Source organism: Macaca mulatta, chromosome 10 (assembly GCF_049350105.2).
Source record: "Macaca mulatta isolate MMU2019108-1 chromosome 10, T2T-MMU8v2.0, whole genome shotgun sequence".
Classification (NCBI taxonomy): Eukaryota; Metazoa; Chordata; class Mammalia; order Primates; family Cercopithecidae; genus Macaca; species Macaca mulatta.
Window position 1 is genome coordinate 36034430 of NC_133415.1, and position 16892 is coordinate 36051321.

General features: G+C 38.4%; 1 long non-coding RNA gene across 1 annotated transcript; it reads left to right on the forward strand.

Moving 5' to 3' along the window:
• The first annotated feature begins 2498 nt into the window (after window positions 1-2498).
• Window positions 2499-13355, forward strand: LOC144332007 (uncharacterized). Its single transcript, XR_013399682.1, has 5 exons — window positions 2499-2600; window positions 3419-3629; window positions 4970-5192; window positions 9806-9859; window positions 10980-13355. It is a non-coding gene; the product is annotated as an uncharacterized LOC144332007 (long non-coding RNA).
• Window positions 13356-16892: the final 3537 nt, after the last annotated feature.

A 16892-nucleotide genomic window follows, 5' to 3' on the forward strand; every position in this document is an offset into this window, starting at 1 on the left:
AATAATGCTGCTGTAAACATTTATGTATGAGTTTTTGTGCTTGCATATGTTTTTATTTTCCTGGAGCATATACTTATGACTGGAATTTCTGGGTCATATGGTGACTTCATGTGTAACTTTTTGGGGAGCTACCAGTTTGTTTTCCAAAGTGGCTGCACCACTTTACTTTCCCAGCAGCATTGGGTAAGGTTTTAATTTCTCTACGTTTTTCCTAACACTTACTTTCTTTTTTTATTGAACAAAGCTTTTTATCCTGTGGTGTGAAGTGATACCACATGTGGTTTTGATTTACATTTTCCTAAAGACTAATTACATCAAGCATCTATTAATGTGCTCATTATCCATCTTTGTATCTTCTTTGCAGATGTATCTGTTCAAAATCTTTGCCCATTTTTAAAATTGAGTTATCTTGTTACTTATGAATTGCAAATGTTCTTTACGTGTCTTATATATGTAAGTCACTTATCAGCCATATGCTTTTCAAATACTTTCTTCTACTTAGTGTCTTGCCTTTTCACTTCTTGATACTGTCTTCTCAGGCACAGCAGTTTTCAATTTTGAAGTTCATTGAATCCATTTTTCCTTTGGAGTCATAGCTAAGAAAACACTGCCAAATGCAGTCACAAAGATTTATGCCAGTGTTTTCTTCTGAGGGTTTTATAGTTTTCGCTGTTACAGTTAACTGTTTTATTTTGAGTTAATTTTTAAATAAGATATTTGGTCCAAATTTATTTATTTTTTTGCATGTGGATACCCAGTTGTTCCAGCACCATTTGTTGAAGAGACTATTCTTTTCCCATTTTGTTCTTTTGTTAACCTTATATGAAATCAATTGACTGTAAATGTGCAGGTTTATTTTTAGATCATCAACTCTTAGTTTGTTTATGTCTATTCTTATGCCAAGGTCAAATTGAATTTACTGAGAAGTTTCTTTAATCATGTTGCATATTACCAGTTGTCTTATGTCATAATAAAAATTAAATTTAGTGGAATATCTTTAACTTCACCTTTTGTGTCTCAGAGGAGTCTCTGGACAGCTTATACCTTACTTACTCTAAGATTTGATGGGAAGCCAGGCCTACAAGACATACTTTATTTCTTTTTTTCTCCATTCAAATCTGTAGTATCTTTTCCATTGCCTCCTGCTGTCATTTTATTTTCATTAAGTTTTGGTCACAGGATCTGCTGACATAGTCTAATATTTAGTGCATTATGTTTTGCTAACTCATTATAATTCATAGAATCTCCCATAGATATTTACCATCCAGGAAGGAGAAGTTTAAGTCTGGGCCACCAGCTTTCCTCAGTGGAAATCAAGTGAAGTCATCATCTTTCAGTTTGCAGATCCTCTTTCCACCCGGTAGCTAGTTCTCTTGTGTAGCACTGTGTGGCTAATCCTTTTCTTGGTGCAGATCTTGCATTCTCAGAAACCACAGCTCCCTGTGTAGAGCTCCTTTTACTGAAACAGAGATGCACAGCTCTGCTTTCTAGCTCAGTAGAGGATTCTTAGAATATAAAGTTTAACTCATTCCAAGAAAAAGTCTTAGGAGTGCAGCACTTAAAAATCAGGTAATGTTCAGGCAATTTATCAGAGACACATAGTAGATTAGTATTTTGACTTTCAAAATTTCAGAGCCAGCTTGTGTGCTATAGAGAAGCCTTGTGGTATAACATAGAGATGGGATGGTCTTAATGTCTCCATACAAACAAGCGTGGAGTAAGGTAAAGGAGAAATTGCATTGGATTTCTTAACACTCGAAGTACATTGTTTATTTTACTTCTGCGAGGACAGAAAATCACTCCATAATGTTCTCCTTATTTCCTTATTGAGAAAAGGAAAATAAAAATTAAATACTAGATTGATTAATAAACACTCAAAGCTTACCTTTTAGAAATTTAGTTAATTGAAATTAGGTCAATGTCTGATTTTGATTATGTAACCAAGTATTTCTAGTTGTTTTTCAAATCATATGTCTTCTTGCTTCCCAGTCTTATTTCCTAACTTGAGGGGAACCCTCGCCTTGTTATTAGAGTTCATAATTGAAGGGGTTTTAGGAAAAGTTCCTCCTCAGCAGCTTATGTCTCTCTCCTGGTTATCTGCTGCTTCTCAGTAATGTTTGCCATCAATAAATTAACCTCAACATTTATTATATCCTACTTTAAAGGAGACTCTTTTCTGTTGCATGTTGTGTTTCCTGTTGTCTCTTTTTGAAACTTATTTTTCTAACAATTACCCAGAGTTTTGTGGCTTAAAAGAAAAACATTTTTTTTGTTAATGAACCTGTGGTTTGGAAAAAGTTTGGCCAGGACAGCTTGTCTCTGCTCCTCTCAGCTTCCCTAGGAACAGCTGATCAGTTGGGGAAATGGAATCATCTGAAGCCTTTGTTCACCCATGTGTTTGATGGTTGATGCTGGCCATTGGCTGGAACCTTTGTTTGGGCAGGCAGCATGAATACTGACACTGGCACTGCCAGGTTCTCTTTGTGGCCTGCGTGTGCTGACAATCTGGGGGCTGGATTCTAAGTGAAAGCAGTCTGGGATAGAGAAGCCACATGGTATCCCTTTTACTGCATTCTATTCATTAGGAGGAAGTCAGTAAGGTTGGCCTATATTCGGTTTTTTTAAATGGGATGAATATAGCTTTTCTTTTGACACATATATCCATAATTATGGGTTAGTGATATTTTGATACACGTATATAGGATGTAATGATCAAGCTGACTAGCACATTTACTACTTCAACCATTTTTCATTTCTTTGAATTGTGAACATTCAAAATCTTCTGGCTTTTAAAAAATATACAATAAATCATAGTTAACCATATTCACTCTACAATGCCGCAGAATACCAGAACTCATTCCTCTTATCTAACTGTAATTCTATATCCATTAACCAAACTACCTTCCCCTAGTTCTTTGAGCTTTTTTGTTGTTGTTAAGAGACAGGATCTTGCTAGTGTAGTCTGGGCTCTGGGCAACTGTAGTCACCCGGGCTGGAGACAGTGGTTTGATCATAGTTCACTGCAGCCTCAAACTCTTGGTTCTCACTATGGAGTCATTTGATGATTAAGACCAGTTGGCATAAGAAAAACTTGTGATTTAGAAATCATGTGATACTTTTGAATTGGTCTTAGCTACATCGATCATTGATCACTTTTTAAAATTATGAATGGATTCTATTTTTATATGACCAGATTACATTAATACTAACATAATTATGATTTCAAATTTTTATAAATCAGACTTAATTGTGAATTCAGTTATTAGTTTTGATATTGCTGATAAACATTTTAAGCTTCAGCCTCTTTTTTTAACATGTTCAAAATTGCTCTTTGAATCACTGACTCAAAGTGAAAGGCAACAAACATAATAATTAGGTTATAATTGTTTTAAAAGTGTATTCTTTTCATTTGTTTTAGGGAAAGCACAGTATGAAAAACAATTAGAGCAGTTAAATAAGGATAATATGACTTCACTAAATAAGAAGAAACTCGAGCTTAAAGATGCGGAATGTAAATTCTCCGAAATGAAGACTGCTTATAAAGAGGTTACAACTGAATTAGAAGAATATAAGGAAGCTTTTGCAATAGCATTGAAAGCTAACTATTCCGTGTCAAAAACATTAACGAAGTAAGTCAAAACATACACTCATAGGGAATGAATTAAGCTCATTAATTTGTTTTGAAAGCATAATTTTTAGTGAGATGGCTTCAGGATATTAGTAGGAAGTGAACGCTAATTTGATCATGTAATTTTGGAAAATAATGTTAGTAAATAATCTTACCTTTAAAATGTTAGTCAAGGATAGTTTCTGTCTCTCCTCTCACTTTTTTTTGTTTTTTTGCTTTTGTATGGCTTTTTTCCCCTGAAAAGTCTCATGTAGTTAACCTGATCTGTTAGTTTTTTTCACTAAGTATTTTTGAAGTTTTATAATTAATAAAGTGATCTTGTTATAAGATTGTCAGAATTTCCCTAAATAGAAATATTAATGATTTTAATTTAATTTTTGGTAGATCACAACCTAAACCCAAAGTGTCAAGTGGTACTGCTACTCTGGGCACGATTGTTTTTGATTGTGATCTTTAGTATTATCACTAGAGGGTGCCTCAAGAAAGACTATTTGTGTAACATTTTTAAGATGTTACAGAAAGGCATCCTTGTGCAATGGTGAATAATTATCACAGGAATTTAAAGAAGTGTAATTCACAAAGTGGTTAAAAAATAACACCTTGTTCAGCCTGAAGGAGTGTGTGGAAGGCAGAGAGAACAAGCCGCACCTCCAGTGCCTTGGTCACAGTGCTGGGGGCTAATTGCCTTCAGAGATGCTTCAGTTCTTTTTGATCACCAGCCAATCTAGTTCTCCCCAGGAGCTGTTTCTCTGAATTATTCCTCAGTGCCGAATGTTTAATTGTTCCTAGATAATGGGTGAAATGTACAAGGGTGAAGCCTAAAACTGGTTTACTCAACACAAGTATTCCTAGATTTTTTTGTTCATTTTAGTTTTCTTAACCTACATTAAGGAGTACAACATGATGTTTTGATATAATTATTTCTAGTGAAGTGGTTCTTATAATCAAGCAAATCAGTATATTCATTTTCCCGCTTTGTTACCTTTTAAATACAAGTATTTCTAACGGAACTTCAGAATCTTACAAGTAGAGCCATTTTAGAAGGCAGCAAGTATTGCCTTTTGAGCCATGCATCACTGACAACCATTATCTCTTCCTTGTCTACTTTGTTTGAACTGCTTGTTCAGTATAAATCACCTTAGAAACACAGGTGCTCCTTTAGAATTATTTTAAAATTATAATTCCTTACAACAGATATGCTCTCACACATCTTCGATGTGAAAACACTGTTTAGTGGGTAATTTGGTTTACTCTCAGGGCAAGTTTTTAAAAACTGCAAGTCATTAAGAGTCATTTAAGGAAAAATGAAACACTAAGCATTTGTCTTTGCTATCTTTACAGATCGAATAAGAAAATAGCAATGATCAACACCAAGCTCCTTATGGAGAACGAGCAGGTGAAATATTTTCTCAGCACTCTTCCTATAAGGCGAGACCCAGAGTCACCTTGTGTTGAAAATCTTCCCTGTATAGGACTCAACAGAAAATATATTCCCCAAATGCCCGTAAGAATTCCTACTTCAAATCCACAGACTTCAAATAACTGCAAGAACTACTTGACTGAGGTTAGTTATATGACCGTTTCTCTTTTGGGTTTCACTTCTCTAATATAATTCTTGTTTTTAATTTGGTGAAATACTGAGTTGTTCTGTTCATTTATGCGTTTTAAGTAAAGATCATAATTAGCTGTGTTAGCACAGAAAGGAAATGGGCACTTTACATTTTTTAATTCCCTGGAGCTCTCATTTTCAAGAGATACCCATTTGCTAACTTTATTCAATTAATGTGACTAAACTGACATGTTTAAAATGTCTTTAAAATCTGCATTTAAGTTAGGTTTTAGAAATAGCATGTTATTGCCTGATAACTGATGATATACTTTGAGATGCTTTGGCTTACTTTCTAACTGATCATAGTTTAGCTGTGGTTCACACCGCCTCTCTCTTTTTTTTTTTTTTTTTGGAGGCAGTGTCTCACTCTGTCACCCAGGCTGGAGTGTGTGGCACCATCTTGGCTCACTGCAACCTCCACCTCCCAGGTTCAAGCAATTCTCCCACCTCAGCCTCCCGCATAGCTGAGACTACAGGCGCCTGCCATTACACCCAGCTAATGTTTGTATTTTTAGTAGAGACAGGGTTTCACCGTCTTGAGCAGACTGTTCTCAAACTCCTGACCTTGTGATCTGCCTGCCTCAGCCTCCCACAGTGCTGGGATTACAGGTATGAGCCACCGTGCCTGGCTCATGTCACTTTTAAAGTTTCTTTGCACCGGCCAGGCACGGTGGCTCATGCCTGTAATCCCAGCACTTTGGGAGGTCGAGGCAGGTGTGTCATGAGGTCAGGAGTTCAGACCAGCCTCGCCAAGACGGTGAAACTCCATCTCTACTAAAAGTACAAAAAAAATTAGCTGGGTGTTGTGGTGGGCACCTGTAATCCCAGCTACTAGGGAGGCTGAGGCAGAGAAATGCTTGAACCCGGGAGGTGGAGGTTGCAGTGAGCCGAGATCACACCACTGCACTCCAGCCTAGGTGACAGAGCGAGACTCCATCTTGAAAATAAAAAAATTTTTAAAAAGTTTATTTGCACCATCTCAACTCTTCCCACCCATAATCACAACTGAATTATTGGCATCCAAACACTTTACCCCACATATGGATGTTTATTATATAGTAGAATTCAAAATAATTGCATTTTATAAATTACACAAAACACTAAAATGTTCATTTCCATTTTTATGTTAAAAGCTTTGTGCTTGACCAGGCATGGTGGCTCACACTTGTAATCCCAACATTTTGGGAGGCCGAGGCAGGCAGATCACTTGAGGTCAGGAGTTTGAGATCAGCCTGGCCAACATCATGAAGCCTGTCTCTACTAAAAATACAAAAACTAGCAAGGTGTATTGGCAAGCATGTGTAATCTCAGATTTTCGGGAAGCTGAGGCAGGAGAATCACTTGAACCCAGGAGACAGATGTTGCAGTGAGCCAAGATCATACCACTGCACTATAGCCTGGGTGATGGAGACTCCATCTCAAAAACAAAAAAGTTTTGTGCTTTTCTTAAGAGTACGTTCTCTGACTATAAAAATCCTGGAAGAAAATGTAGGAAGTACTTTTCTGGACATCATACTTGTCAATTAATTTATGGCTAAGTTCTCAAAGGCAATTGCAAGAATAACAAAAATTGACAAGTGTGATCTCATTAAGCTAAAGAGCTTCTGCACAGCATGAGAAACTATCACGGGATTAAACAGACAGCCTAAAGAATGGAAGAAAATATTCACAAACTATGGATACAGCAAACGCCTGTTATCCAGAATCCATAAGAGACCTAAACAAATCAACAAGCAAAAAATAAATAACACCAGTAAAAATGGGCAAAGAACATGAACAGACACTTCTCAAAATAACACATGTAAGTGGCTGACAAACATATTAACAAATGCTTACCATTGCTAATCATCAGAAAACATCAGTGAGATACCATTTCACACCAGAATGACTTTTGTTTAAAAGTACAAAAAAAAAAAAAAAAAAAAAAGATTTTGGGGAGGCTGTGGAGAAAAGGGAACACACACCGTTTGGGGCAATGTAAATTAGTTCAGCTACTATGGAGAGCAGTTTGGAAATTAAGAACTAAGAATGACCATTGGATGCAGCAACCCCATTCCTATACTAGGGGTATACCGAAAGGACAATAAATCATTGTAACAAAGATGCATGCACATGTATGTTCATTGCAGCACTGTGCACAATAGCAAAGACATGGAGTCAATCCTGGTGCCTCCAAGGTAGATTGAAAATTCAAGGTAGATTGGAAAATTCCATATATACCATGGAATACTCTGCAGCCATAAAAAGAACAAAATCATGTCCTTTGCAGCAATATGGATACAGCTGGAATCCACTATCCTAAGCAAACTAGCGCAGAAACAGAAACCAGATATCTCGTGTTTTCACTCATGTGGGAGCTACACATCGGGTGCATGTTGTCATAAACATGGGAATAATAGACACTGGGAAATAAGAACAGGGAGGGACAGAGTCGGCCAGGTTTGAAAGACTACTTATTGGGTCCTATGCTCACTACCTATGTGATGGGTTCAATTGTACTCCAAAATTTGGCATCCCTCAATATACCTTTGGAAGAAACCTACACAGGTACCACCTTAATTTAGACTACAAACTAGAAAAAAAAAGAAAGAAAGAAAAATTTACTATAAAAAAGTTTGCTATGAGTAGAGAATAGAAATTTCTTTTTAAGATAAAATTTATTGAAGTAAAACATGGATTAAACTTTATAAAGGGCAGAGTTTTGCTAAGAATTTCAAAGCAATGTATTCATTGCAAAAGATGACTTTATTTAATTTTTTAATTTTTTTTTTTTGAGACAGGGTCTCACTCTGTCGCCAGGCTGGAGTATAGTGGTGCAATCTTGGCTCACTGCAATCTCCACTTCCTGGTTTCAAGCAATTCTCCTGCCTTAGCCTCCCAAGTAGCTGGGACAGGTGTGTGTCACCACACCCAGCTAATTTTTGTATTTTTAGTAGAACTGGGGTTTCCCCGTGTTTGCCAGGATGGTCTCGCTCTCCTGATCTCGTGATCTGCCTGCCTTGGCCTCCCCAAGTGCTGGGATTACAGGCATGAGCCACCATGCCTGGCCATCGTTTAACCTTTGTACTAATAAAACACTACCTTTCTAAAATCATGTATATTCAGTAGACCAATATTAACTGTATTTTTGTCAGATTACTCTAAAGAGCATTACACAGATACATCCTCTGTTATCTAAACTTAAAATAAGTAGAAATTTTACTTTATTTATGTGATTATTTTTCTATTTAAGCAAACTTCGAGTTAAGTCTAGTCACTAAAAGTACTAAAGGCCACATTTTATAAGTGACATATTATTTTCATAGTAATGTTTCTTGTTTAACTTAAACATTATTATTATTTTTACTTATTTTAGATGGAGCTGGACTGTGTAGAACAAATAATTAGAGAAACAGAAGTATGTTTCCAAAATTTATTAATTAAATTTAGGTTTATTTTAGAAATAAAATGTAAATAGCAAATGGCATTATTTTTCATTGTTGGGTTAGTAGATACTGTGTCAAGTTTTTTTTTTTTTTTTTTTGTTAGACACATCTAATGAAAGATGTGAAAACAAAAACTTTCACAGAGAAGACTGTACTTATGCACCATAAATTTATCATGTTCCATAGCTTAAAAAATTCCAAAGAAGTCTGTGCATCTCTTTTTCACTGGCTCTACAATTTCTTCAATCTTGCCATCCTCATGGAACTGTCAGCCTGCACACTGAAACAGTTCTCAGAAAACAAAGTCATCATCAAGTTCTCAGGATTTTGATAGAGATTGAAGGCCAACAGACCTCAGACTCATTTCAAAATCCTTAGCTGAGCAATAGCCCTTCATAAGCAGTCACTTGACAGGTGACATTTTAAATCTCCTGTCATTTACTGTGTCATCGGCTTACATCTGTTCTCAGGAAAAGTTCCAAATTTTTCACCATGAAATAGAAATACCCACGTCAATGTGATTCTTGTCAAGTTACTCAGCCTTGTCTCTTTCCACTTACCACATTCTGCCCTTTGCTCTAGCACCAAACTGGAACTCCGCAGGGCGCTTCCTCACCTCAGGCTCTTTGCCTTAGCCTCTTCCCTCTATCTGGCAAGGTTTTCCTTGTCCTTCAGGTATCAACCTATGTTATCTCCTCCACCAGAAAGCCTACGATATTGACATAAAAGTGGGCTAGATGTTACTTCTGTGTGTTCCAGTAGTGCCCTGCTGTATACCTGTCATGGTATCTATGACTGTATGTGGACATTGCCTGCCTTCTGTTTTTTTAGGTTAATAGCATATGGACTGTTGAGAGGTGGACCATACCATCTTCATCTTATAATTCCTGTGCTGGTTCTAGTACCTTAGCACGTAGCTGTTGATTACATGAATGAAGAATGAAAAAACTCTGATATTTAAACACAATTAGAATTAATGCCATGTGTAACTTATTTAATAGTAATTTTGTATTGTAAATGTACATACATATTTCTCATTCTTATTAACTCTGATAAAGTTCTCAGTTCTTTAGTTTTCTAACTCACACTTAGTTAACTGAAGTGTTCTAGGTAAAGAACAAAATTCTTTCTGTTTCTTTCCAGCTGTTGCTGTGTTGGACACTTGCTCCCGTCTACTTTCTTCTCTAGAATCCATTGGTAAGCCACATCTAATGAAGAGAATATTTAACCATGAAGTCTTTTTTTTTTTTTTTTTTTTTTTTTTTTTTTTTTTTTTTTTTTTTTTTGAGACGGAGTCTCACGCTGTTGCCCAGGCTGGAGTGCAGTGGCGCGATCTCGGCTCACTGCAAGCTCCGCCTCCCGGGTTCCCGCCATTCTCCTGCCTCAGCCTCCTAAGTAGCTGGGACTACAGGCGCCCGCCACCGCGCCCGGCTAATTTTTTGTATTTTTAGTAGAGACGGGGTTTCACTGTGGTCTCGATCTCCTGACCTTGTGATCCGCCCGCCTCGGCCTCCCAAAGTGCTGGGATTACAGGCTTGAGCCACCGCGCCCGGCCAACCATGAAGTCTTAAGGAAAAACTGTACGATTTAAAAGATTATAAAACTTTATTACTGCGCTATTTACAGAACATTTTTAATTGTTTCTCATAAAATATTTAACATTACAATATTTACTGAAGTGTAGGATATTTTTGTATCATATGTATGATGATAATTTATAGGGTATTTTAAATGATTTTTTTTAGCCTCCTTAAGTTTTAAGTGGATCTTGCAAACAAAAACCATTTTTATTAAGTTTGACATACTCAGATTGCCCAAATGTCAGCTGTTTAAACAGCCAAACAACCAAGTCATCATTGATACTTTAGTAAAGGTCATAGAAGGCTTATTTGCATTTTACAGTTTTTATTACTTAGGATAGTTAAGGAGTACCTGCCAGGTTTGTCCATGCTAATGTTACAATTTTCTTTTTGTAGTTCAACCGTATTTTGTATGGAGCTACTTTGAGGCTCTGTAAATATCTGGTTACTCCTCAGAACCCACTAGATTTAGCCTTTCATGGATGACTTGTGTTTTAACAATTATTACTACGATGGTTGCCAGATGATTATTTTCTTGTTCTCGTCTTTGTTCTACATGGAGAAATGAAACCAATAAATAAGAAAGGAGGGAAAGCTCATGATTCTGGTGCTCCAGTTCCCCAAGATTAGATTTCAAGCTGATTTTATGTCTTTTTGATTTGTCCCTGTTACTCCATCAGCACTTTTTTAGTTTCTGGCACAAGATGTCATCTAATCTTGTATTTTTTCTGCCCCAGCCCTGGAATGAGTGATTTTTCTTAGAAGCAGAGGTGGAGCCACTGAGGAAGCACAAGCGAGTCCTCCCCAGCACGTGCTTACTGGTCCCCAACAGAAAAACCGCTGCTGCATCCACTGAGGTACCAAGAAACAAGCAAAGGGCCTTGTGACTGTCTGGGGACAGTCCTCATGTGGTCCCTGACTCAGCCTCAAAGGTTGTGGATTAGTCTTCGTGTAGCCTCTGTGCTGTGTCTTTAGATTGGGGCTCTGTGGGAAGGGCCCTGGGAGACCCAGCAGCACAGGGTGTCTCTTCTGCCAAATGTCCCTCCGTTCTTCACACTCTGACACTCAGGAATAGGGTAGATGGCATCTCCAGGCAGTGCCAGGCTGCTTACTGTCTCTTTTGAGTTGGGCCCCGAGGGCCTTTGGGGTGAGTGTGGAGCTGGTCACCTGGAGCCTGAGGCTGACTGTCTCTCCCTGTGTCTTGGAGGAAAGGCAGTGTCCCAAAAAAGACCCCAGGGCCTGACTTCTGGGCACACATGCAGGGAGGCGGGGTCTGTGAGCTGAGGGGGACATTGTAATGAGACTTTGAGCACTGCTGCTCAGGGGCCTTGTCAGTGGACCATGGTCAGAGATGACCTGGTCATCAGGACCTAGTCAGCTGGGACCTGATCAGCAGGGGCCTGGTTAGTGGTGGCCTCCTCAGTAAAGGCCTCATCAGTGGGGACCTGGCAATCTGATGTGCATATGTATTTTTCATGGAAGTATGTTCCTTCGGGTAGATCCTTAGGAGTGGGATTGCAGCGTTGGGTGGTAGTTCTCTTTTAGGTTCTTTGAGAAATGTCCACACTGCTCTCCAGGGGATCTGAAGTAGTTTGCATTTCCTCCAACAGTGGACCTGCATTTCTTTGCTCATCTGCCCCACCAGCCTCTGTTGTTGTAGACTGTGTGTCATAATTGCCATTCTGACCAGTGTGAGATGGTATCTCAGTATGTTTCTGATTTGCATTTCTCTGATGATCAGTGAAATTGAACATGTTTTCATGCTCATTGGTTACTGGTACACCTTCTTTTAAGTGTGTGTTCATGTCCCTTACCGTTTTATAAATTGGGTTTTTTTCTGATTTTATTTGTTTAAGGTCTTTATGGTAAATCCTGGATATTAGATGTTTTTCAGATGCGTACTTGGGGAATGTTTTCCCTCATTCTATAGGCTGTGTGCTGACTCTGTGGTTGTTTCTTGTTCCGTGCAGCGGCTCTTTTGTGTATTACGTCCCACTTATCAGTAATTGTTTTTGTTGCCATTGCTTTTGGGGACTTGACATATAAATGCTTTGCCAAAGCCTCTGTCAAGAAGGGTATTTGCTAGATTCTCATGCAGGATTTTTTTTTATAGTTTCAGGTATTGGATTTTTATGTATTTATGTATTTATTTACAGACCAAGTCTGGCTCTCTCATACAAGCTGGAATGCAATGGAGCAATCTCGGCTCAGTGCACCTTCCAGCTTCTGGGTTCAAGTGATTCTTCTGCCTCATTCTCCTGAGTAGCTGGGAGTACAGGCACATGCCACCACGCCCAGCTAACTTTTGTTTTTTCATTAGAGATGGGGCTTCACCATGTCAGCCAGGGTGGTCTCGAACACCAGGACCTCAAGTCATCTGCCTACTTTGGCCTCCCAAAGTGCTTGGATTCCAGGAATGAGCCACCGCGCCCAGCCCAGGGTTTTCCATTTCAATCTTTGATTCATTTTGAGTTGCTTTCTGTACATGGTGACACATAGGGGCCCAGTGTTACTTCTTCTACATCTAGCTAACCACTTATCCCAGCATCACTTACTAATAGGGAGTCCTTTCTCCATTGCTTATTGTTGTTGATTTTTTTTCCAAATATCAGATGGCTTCAGGTGTGCAGGTTTATATCTGGGTCTTCTAATCTGTTCCACTGTTCTGTGGAACCGGGTCCCCAGCTTTTCAGTGAAAACGACAAGCCATTACATTGTCTATGGGTGTTTTCTTGGAGTGTTTCCTTTGGTTTAATGTTTTTTAAATACCTTTAGCAGCCTACATGTATGGATTTCTTTTCTAAAATAATGCACACCCTATGTTTTCTTGTAGGAGTTTTGTGGTTTCAGAATTGAGTTTTAGGTCTTTAATGTATTTTGCATTGATTTTTGTGTTGTGTGACATAAGGGTCCTATTTCAGTGTTCTGTATGTGAATATTCAGTTTGCTCAAAATCATCTATTGAACAGGCTCTTTTTTTCCCATTGCATCTTTTTGGTGTTCTTTTGAAAACCGTGTTCACTAAATGTAAATTGGGGTTGAGTATTTGATTTCCTCATTCTGTCCATTTTCTTCGTTTATGCCAATAAAAGATTGTTTGGATAATTATAAAAGTTTGTGTTTTTCATTCGTGCTTTTAGCTTCTAAGTTTGTATTTTTTAACATAATTTCTATGTTTATTATAGTCTAAAGGGTACAAATGCATTAGTTACTGCCTTTGGTATATTGCATGACACTGCGACTTGCGGTCTAAGCAACCTTATCATGCAGGCAGTGGGTGGACCCACCAGGTAGGTCTTCAGCGCATACCTCATCCCTTCATCCTTTTTCATCGGATAGTCACCAGTGTTTGTTGTTTTCACTTTTACGGTAGGGTGTATTCAATGTTAGCTCCACCTTCTAAGTGAGAACATGTGGCATTTGATGTTCTGTTTTTTCCTTATTTCTCTTTAGATAATGGCCTCCAGCTCCTTTCATGTTGCTGCCAAGGACATGATTTCCTTCTTTTTTCTTTTAATTCCTGCCTAGCTTTTTGTGGTATATATGTACCACATTTTCCTTTTCGGATCCACTGTTGACAGGTACCTAGGCTGATTTCACGTGTTTGCCATTGTAAATACTGCTGCCATGACCATTTGTGTGCATGTGTGTTTTGGAGAGAAGGATTTCTTTTCCTCTGTGTATACCCCAGTGGTGGGATTGCTGGGTCAAATGGTAGTTCTGGTTCAAGTTCTTTGAGCAATCTCCGAAGTGCTTTCCATGGTGTCTGAACTACTTTACATTTTCACCAAAAGTGGACCAGTATCCCCTTTCTCTGCTGCCTCAGCAGTGCCCTTTTCTTTTTTAACTGCGTTATCACCATTCTGACCAGCGTGAGATATATCTCATTGTGCTTTTGATTTATATTTCTCTGATAATTAGGTTGAGCATATTTTCAATTCGTTGTTTGCTCATCATCATCTTTTGAGAAGTCTGTGTTTATATCCATTGCCTATTAATTATGAGGGTGGTTTTGCTGATTGATTTGTGTAAGGTCTTTAAGGTAGATTCTGGATATTAGAACTTGGTCTGGTGCATAGTTTGGGAACATTTTCTCTCATCTTGTATGTCGTCTGTCTACTCTGTGGGTAATTTCTTGTGTTGTGTTGTGGCTCTTTAGTGTATTAGGTCCCACATGTCGATTATTGATGTTGTTGCAGTGTCATGGGGGTCTTAGGCATATAAATGCTTTGTCAAAGCTGATGTCAAGAAGGGTATTTCCTAGGGTCTCTTGTAGGATTTTTGTACTTTGAGGTCTTCCACTTACATCTTTCATTCATCTGAGTGAACTTTGATACATGGTGAGAAGTAGATGCCTCGTGTTACTTACTCTTCTGCATATGGTTTGCCATTTATCCCAAGACTATTGAAAAGGGAGTTCTTTCCCCATTACTCATCATTGTGTATTTCATCCAGCATCAGGTGGTATGAAGTGTGTGGGTTTACAGGTTCTCTGTTCTCTTCCACTCATCCATGCAGAAGCAGGTCCCTAGAGTTTGAGTGCAATTTCATATCAGGGAGTATCATGCATCCAATGTAGTTTGGATTTCTCAGAATTTCTTTGGAAATGCAGGGCATTTCCTGGTCTCACATGAACTTCAGCATTGTTTATTTCTATGTCCTTAAAACCAATTTGCTCTCTAGTATAGTTATACAATTAAAGAGTAGAGCGGGACATTTTAATCCATGCATATGTACCTTGTGTAATGATGAAAGCAAGGGATTGACTGACTATCTCTGTTACCTTGTGTAGTTATTATTTATTAGTTCTCTGTGGTCACAATATTCAGAATCCTTCTTTTCAGCCTTTTTTGGAAAATATGGTAGGATACAGATAACTCTAGACATCCTGCCATGGAGTAGAACAGCTGAATTTATTCATGTCATCTGAGTGTAACATTGCATCCATTTCCCAGTTCCTGTGCTGCCTCCCCAACCCCCAGGCTCTCTTCACTACTATGAAATGTTCTACTAGGAGATAAAGTCGTTTAGAGACAAAGTTGATCTCATTCTCATAGGCATGGAATCATGCCGTGTTTATTTCTCTATTCCTGGCTCATTTCATGGAAGATCATGTCCTCCCGGTTTCTGTACATTGTTGCAGATGACATGGGTTCATGAATTTCTATGGCCGAGGAGGATTCCATTGTGTACCGCAGTTTCTTTATCCCTTTATCTGTGCATGAACAGGTAGGTTGATTGGATACCTTCGCTATGGTGCATAGTGCTACAATTGCCATAAGAAGGCCGATATCTCTTCAACATAACAGATTTCATGCGCTTTCTGTGTGTAAGCAGTGGTGGTATTCCTAGGTGAACGGGTAGTTGTAAAATGTTTAAGGCACCTTCAACTGTTTTCCTTCGTGTGTATAGTAATGTACATTCCCACCAATAGTGTATAAAATCTCTTTTTCTGCACTTCTACATTGGCCACTGCCTGCGAATATATGGGTTTTTTCTTGTTTTTGGTAAGTTTCATCCTAATTAGAGTGAGAGGTATCTGAGTGTGGTTTGCACCTAGACATGTGTGTGATGATTAGTGAAGTTGAGCAGCTTCTCTTTGACCTGTCAGTCAATTTCATGATTACTTTTCAGATGTGCCTGTTGAGGTTCTTTGCCCAGTTTTAGCTTGGGTATTAGATTTTGTTCATTTTCCCAGAGTAGTGTTAGTTTCTCATACATCTTAGATTGCAATCCCTTTCACAAATATGTTTCTGCTGAACTTTCTTTCAATATGTAGGATGCCTTCTTTTTTTTATTATTATTATTACACTTTATGTTCTAGGGTACATGTGCACAACGTGCAGGTTTGTTACATATGCATACATGTGCCACGTTGATGTGCTGCACCCATTAACTCATCATTTACATTAGGTATATCTCCTATTCTATCCCTCCCCCAACCCCCGGACCCACGACAGGCCCCAGTGTGTGATGTTCCCCTTCCTGTGTCCAAGTGTTCTCACTGTTCAATTCCCACCTATGAGTGAGAACATGTGGTGTTTGGTTTTCTGTTCTTGCGATAGTTTGCTGAGAATGATGGTTTCCAACATCATCCATGTCCCTACAAAGGACATGAACTCATCAGGATGCCTTCTTTAATGGTTCATTGTTTCTCTTTCCCATGCGGAAGCTCTCAAATGATGTATAGTCCCATGTGTTTGTATTTATATTTGTTAGCAGTGATTTTGGTGTCCCATCCAAAAAGAACAAAAAATAAGAAAGAAAAAGTAATGCCATATCAATTGCATGGCCTAAGGGTTTGCTGCCATAGATAATTTTTGCTTTTGTTTTCTTTCTTTTTTGGAAACTGCATGCATAGACACAAGTTTTGCTGCAATAAACTCCCACTTTTCTTATAGGAGCTTTGTGGCTCCAGGACTGGATTGAAGTGTTTATTTTGTGTTGATTTGGGGGTATCATATTTCAGACCCTGAAATGTTGATTTCTTTGACTTGTTTTTGTCTGATATACCACCATGGGGCTTGTGTTCAAATTAAGCTGTGGGACATCCTTTAGATACTGGGTTCAAACAATTCTCTCCTTCCTTGATGTTCCCTTAGGGGAGAGGTGTCAGAAAGTCTGGGAAGATCCATAGTGGGAAAAGTTTA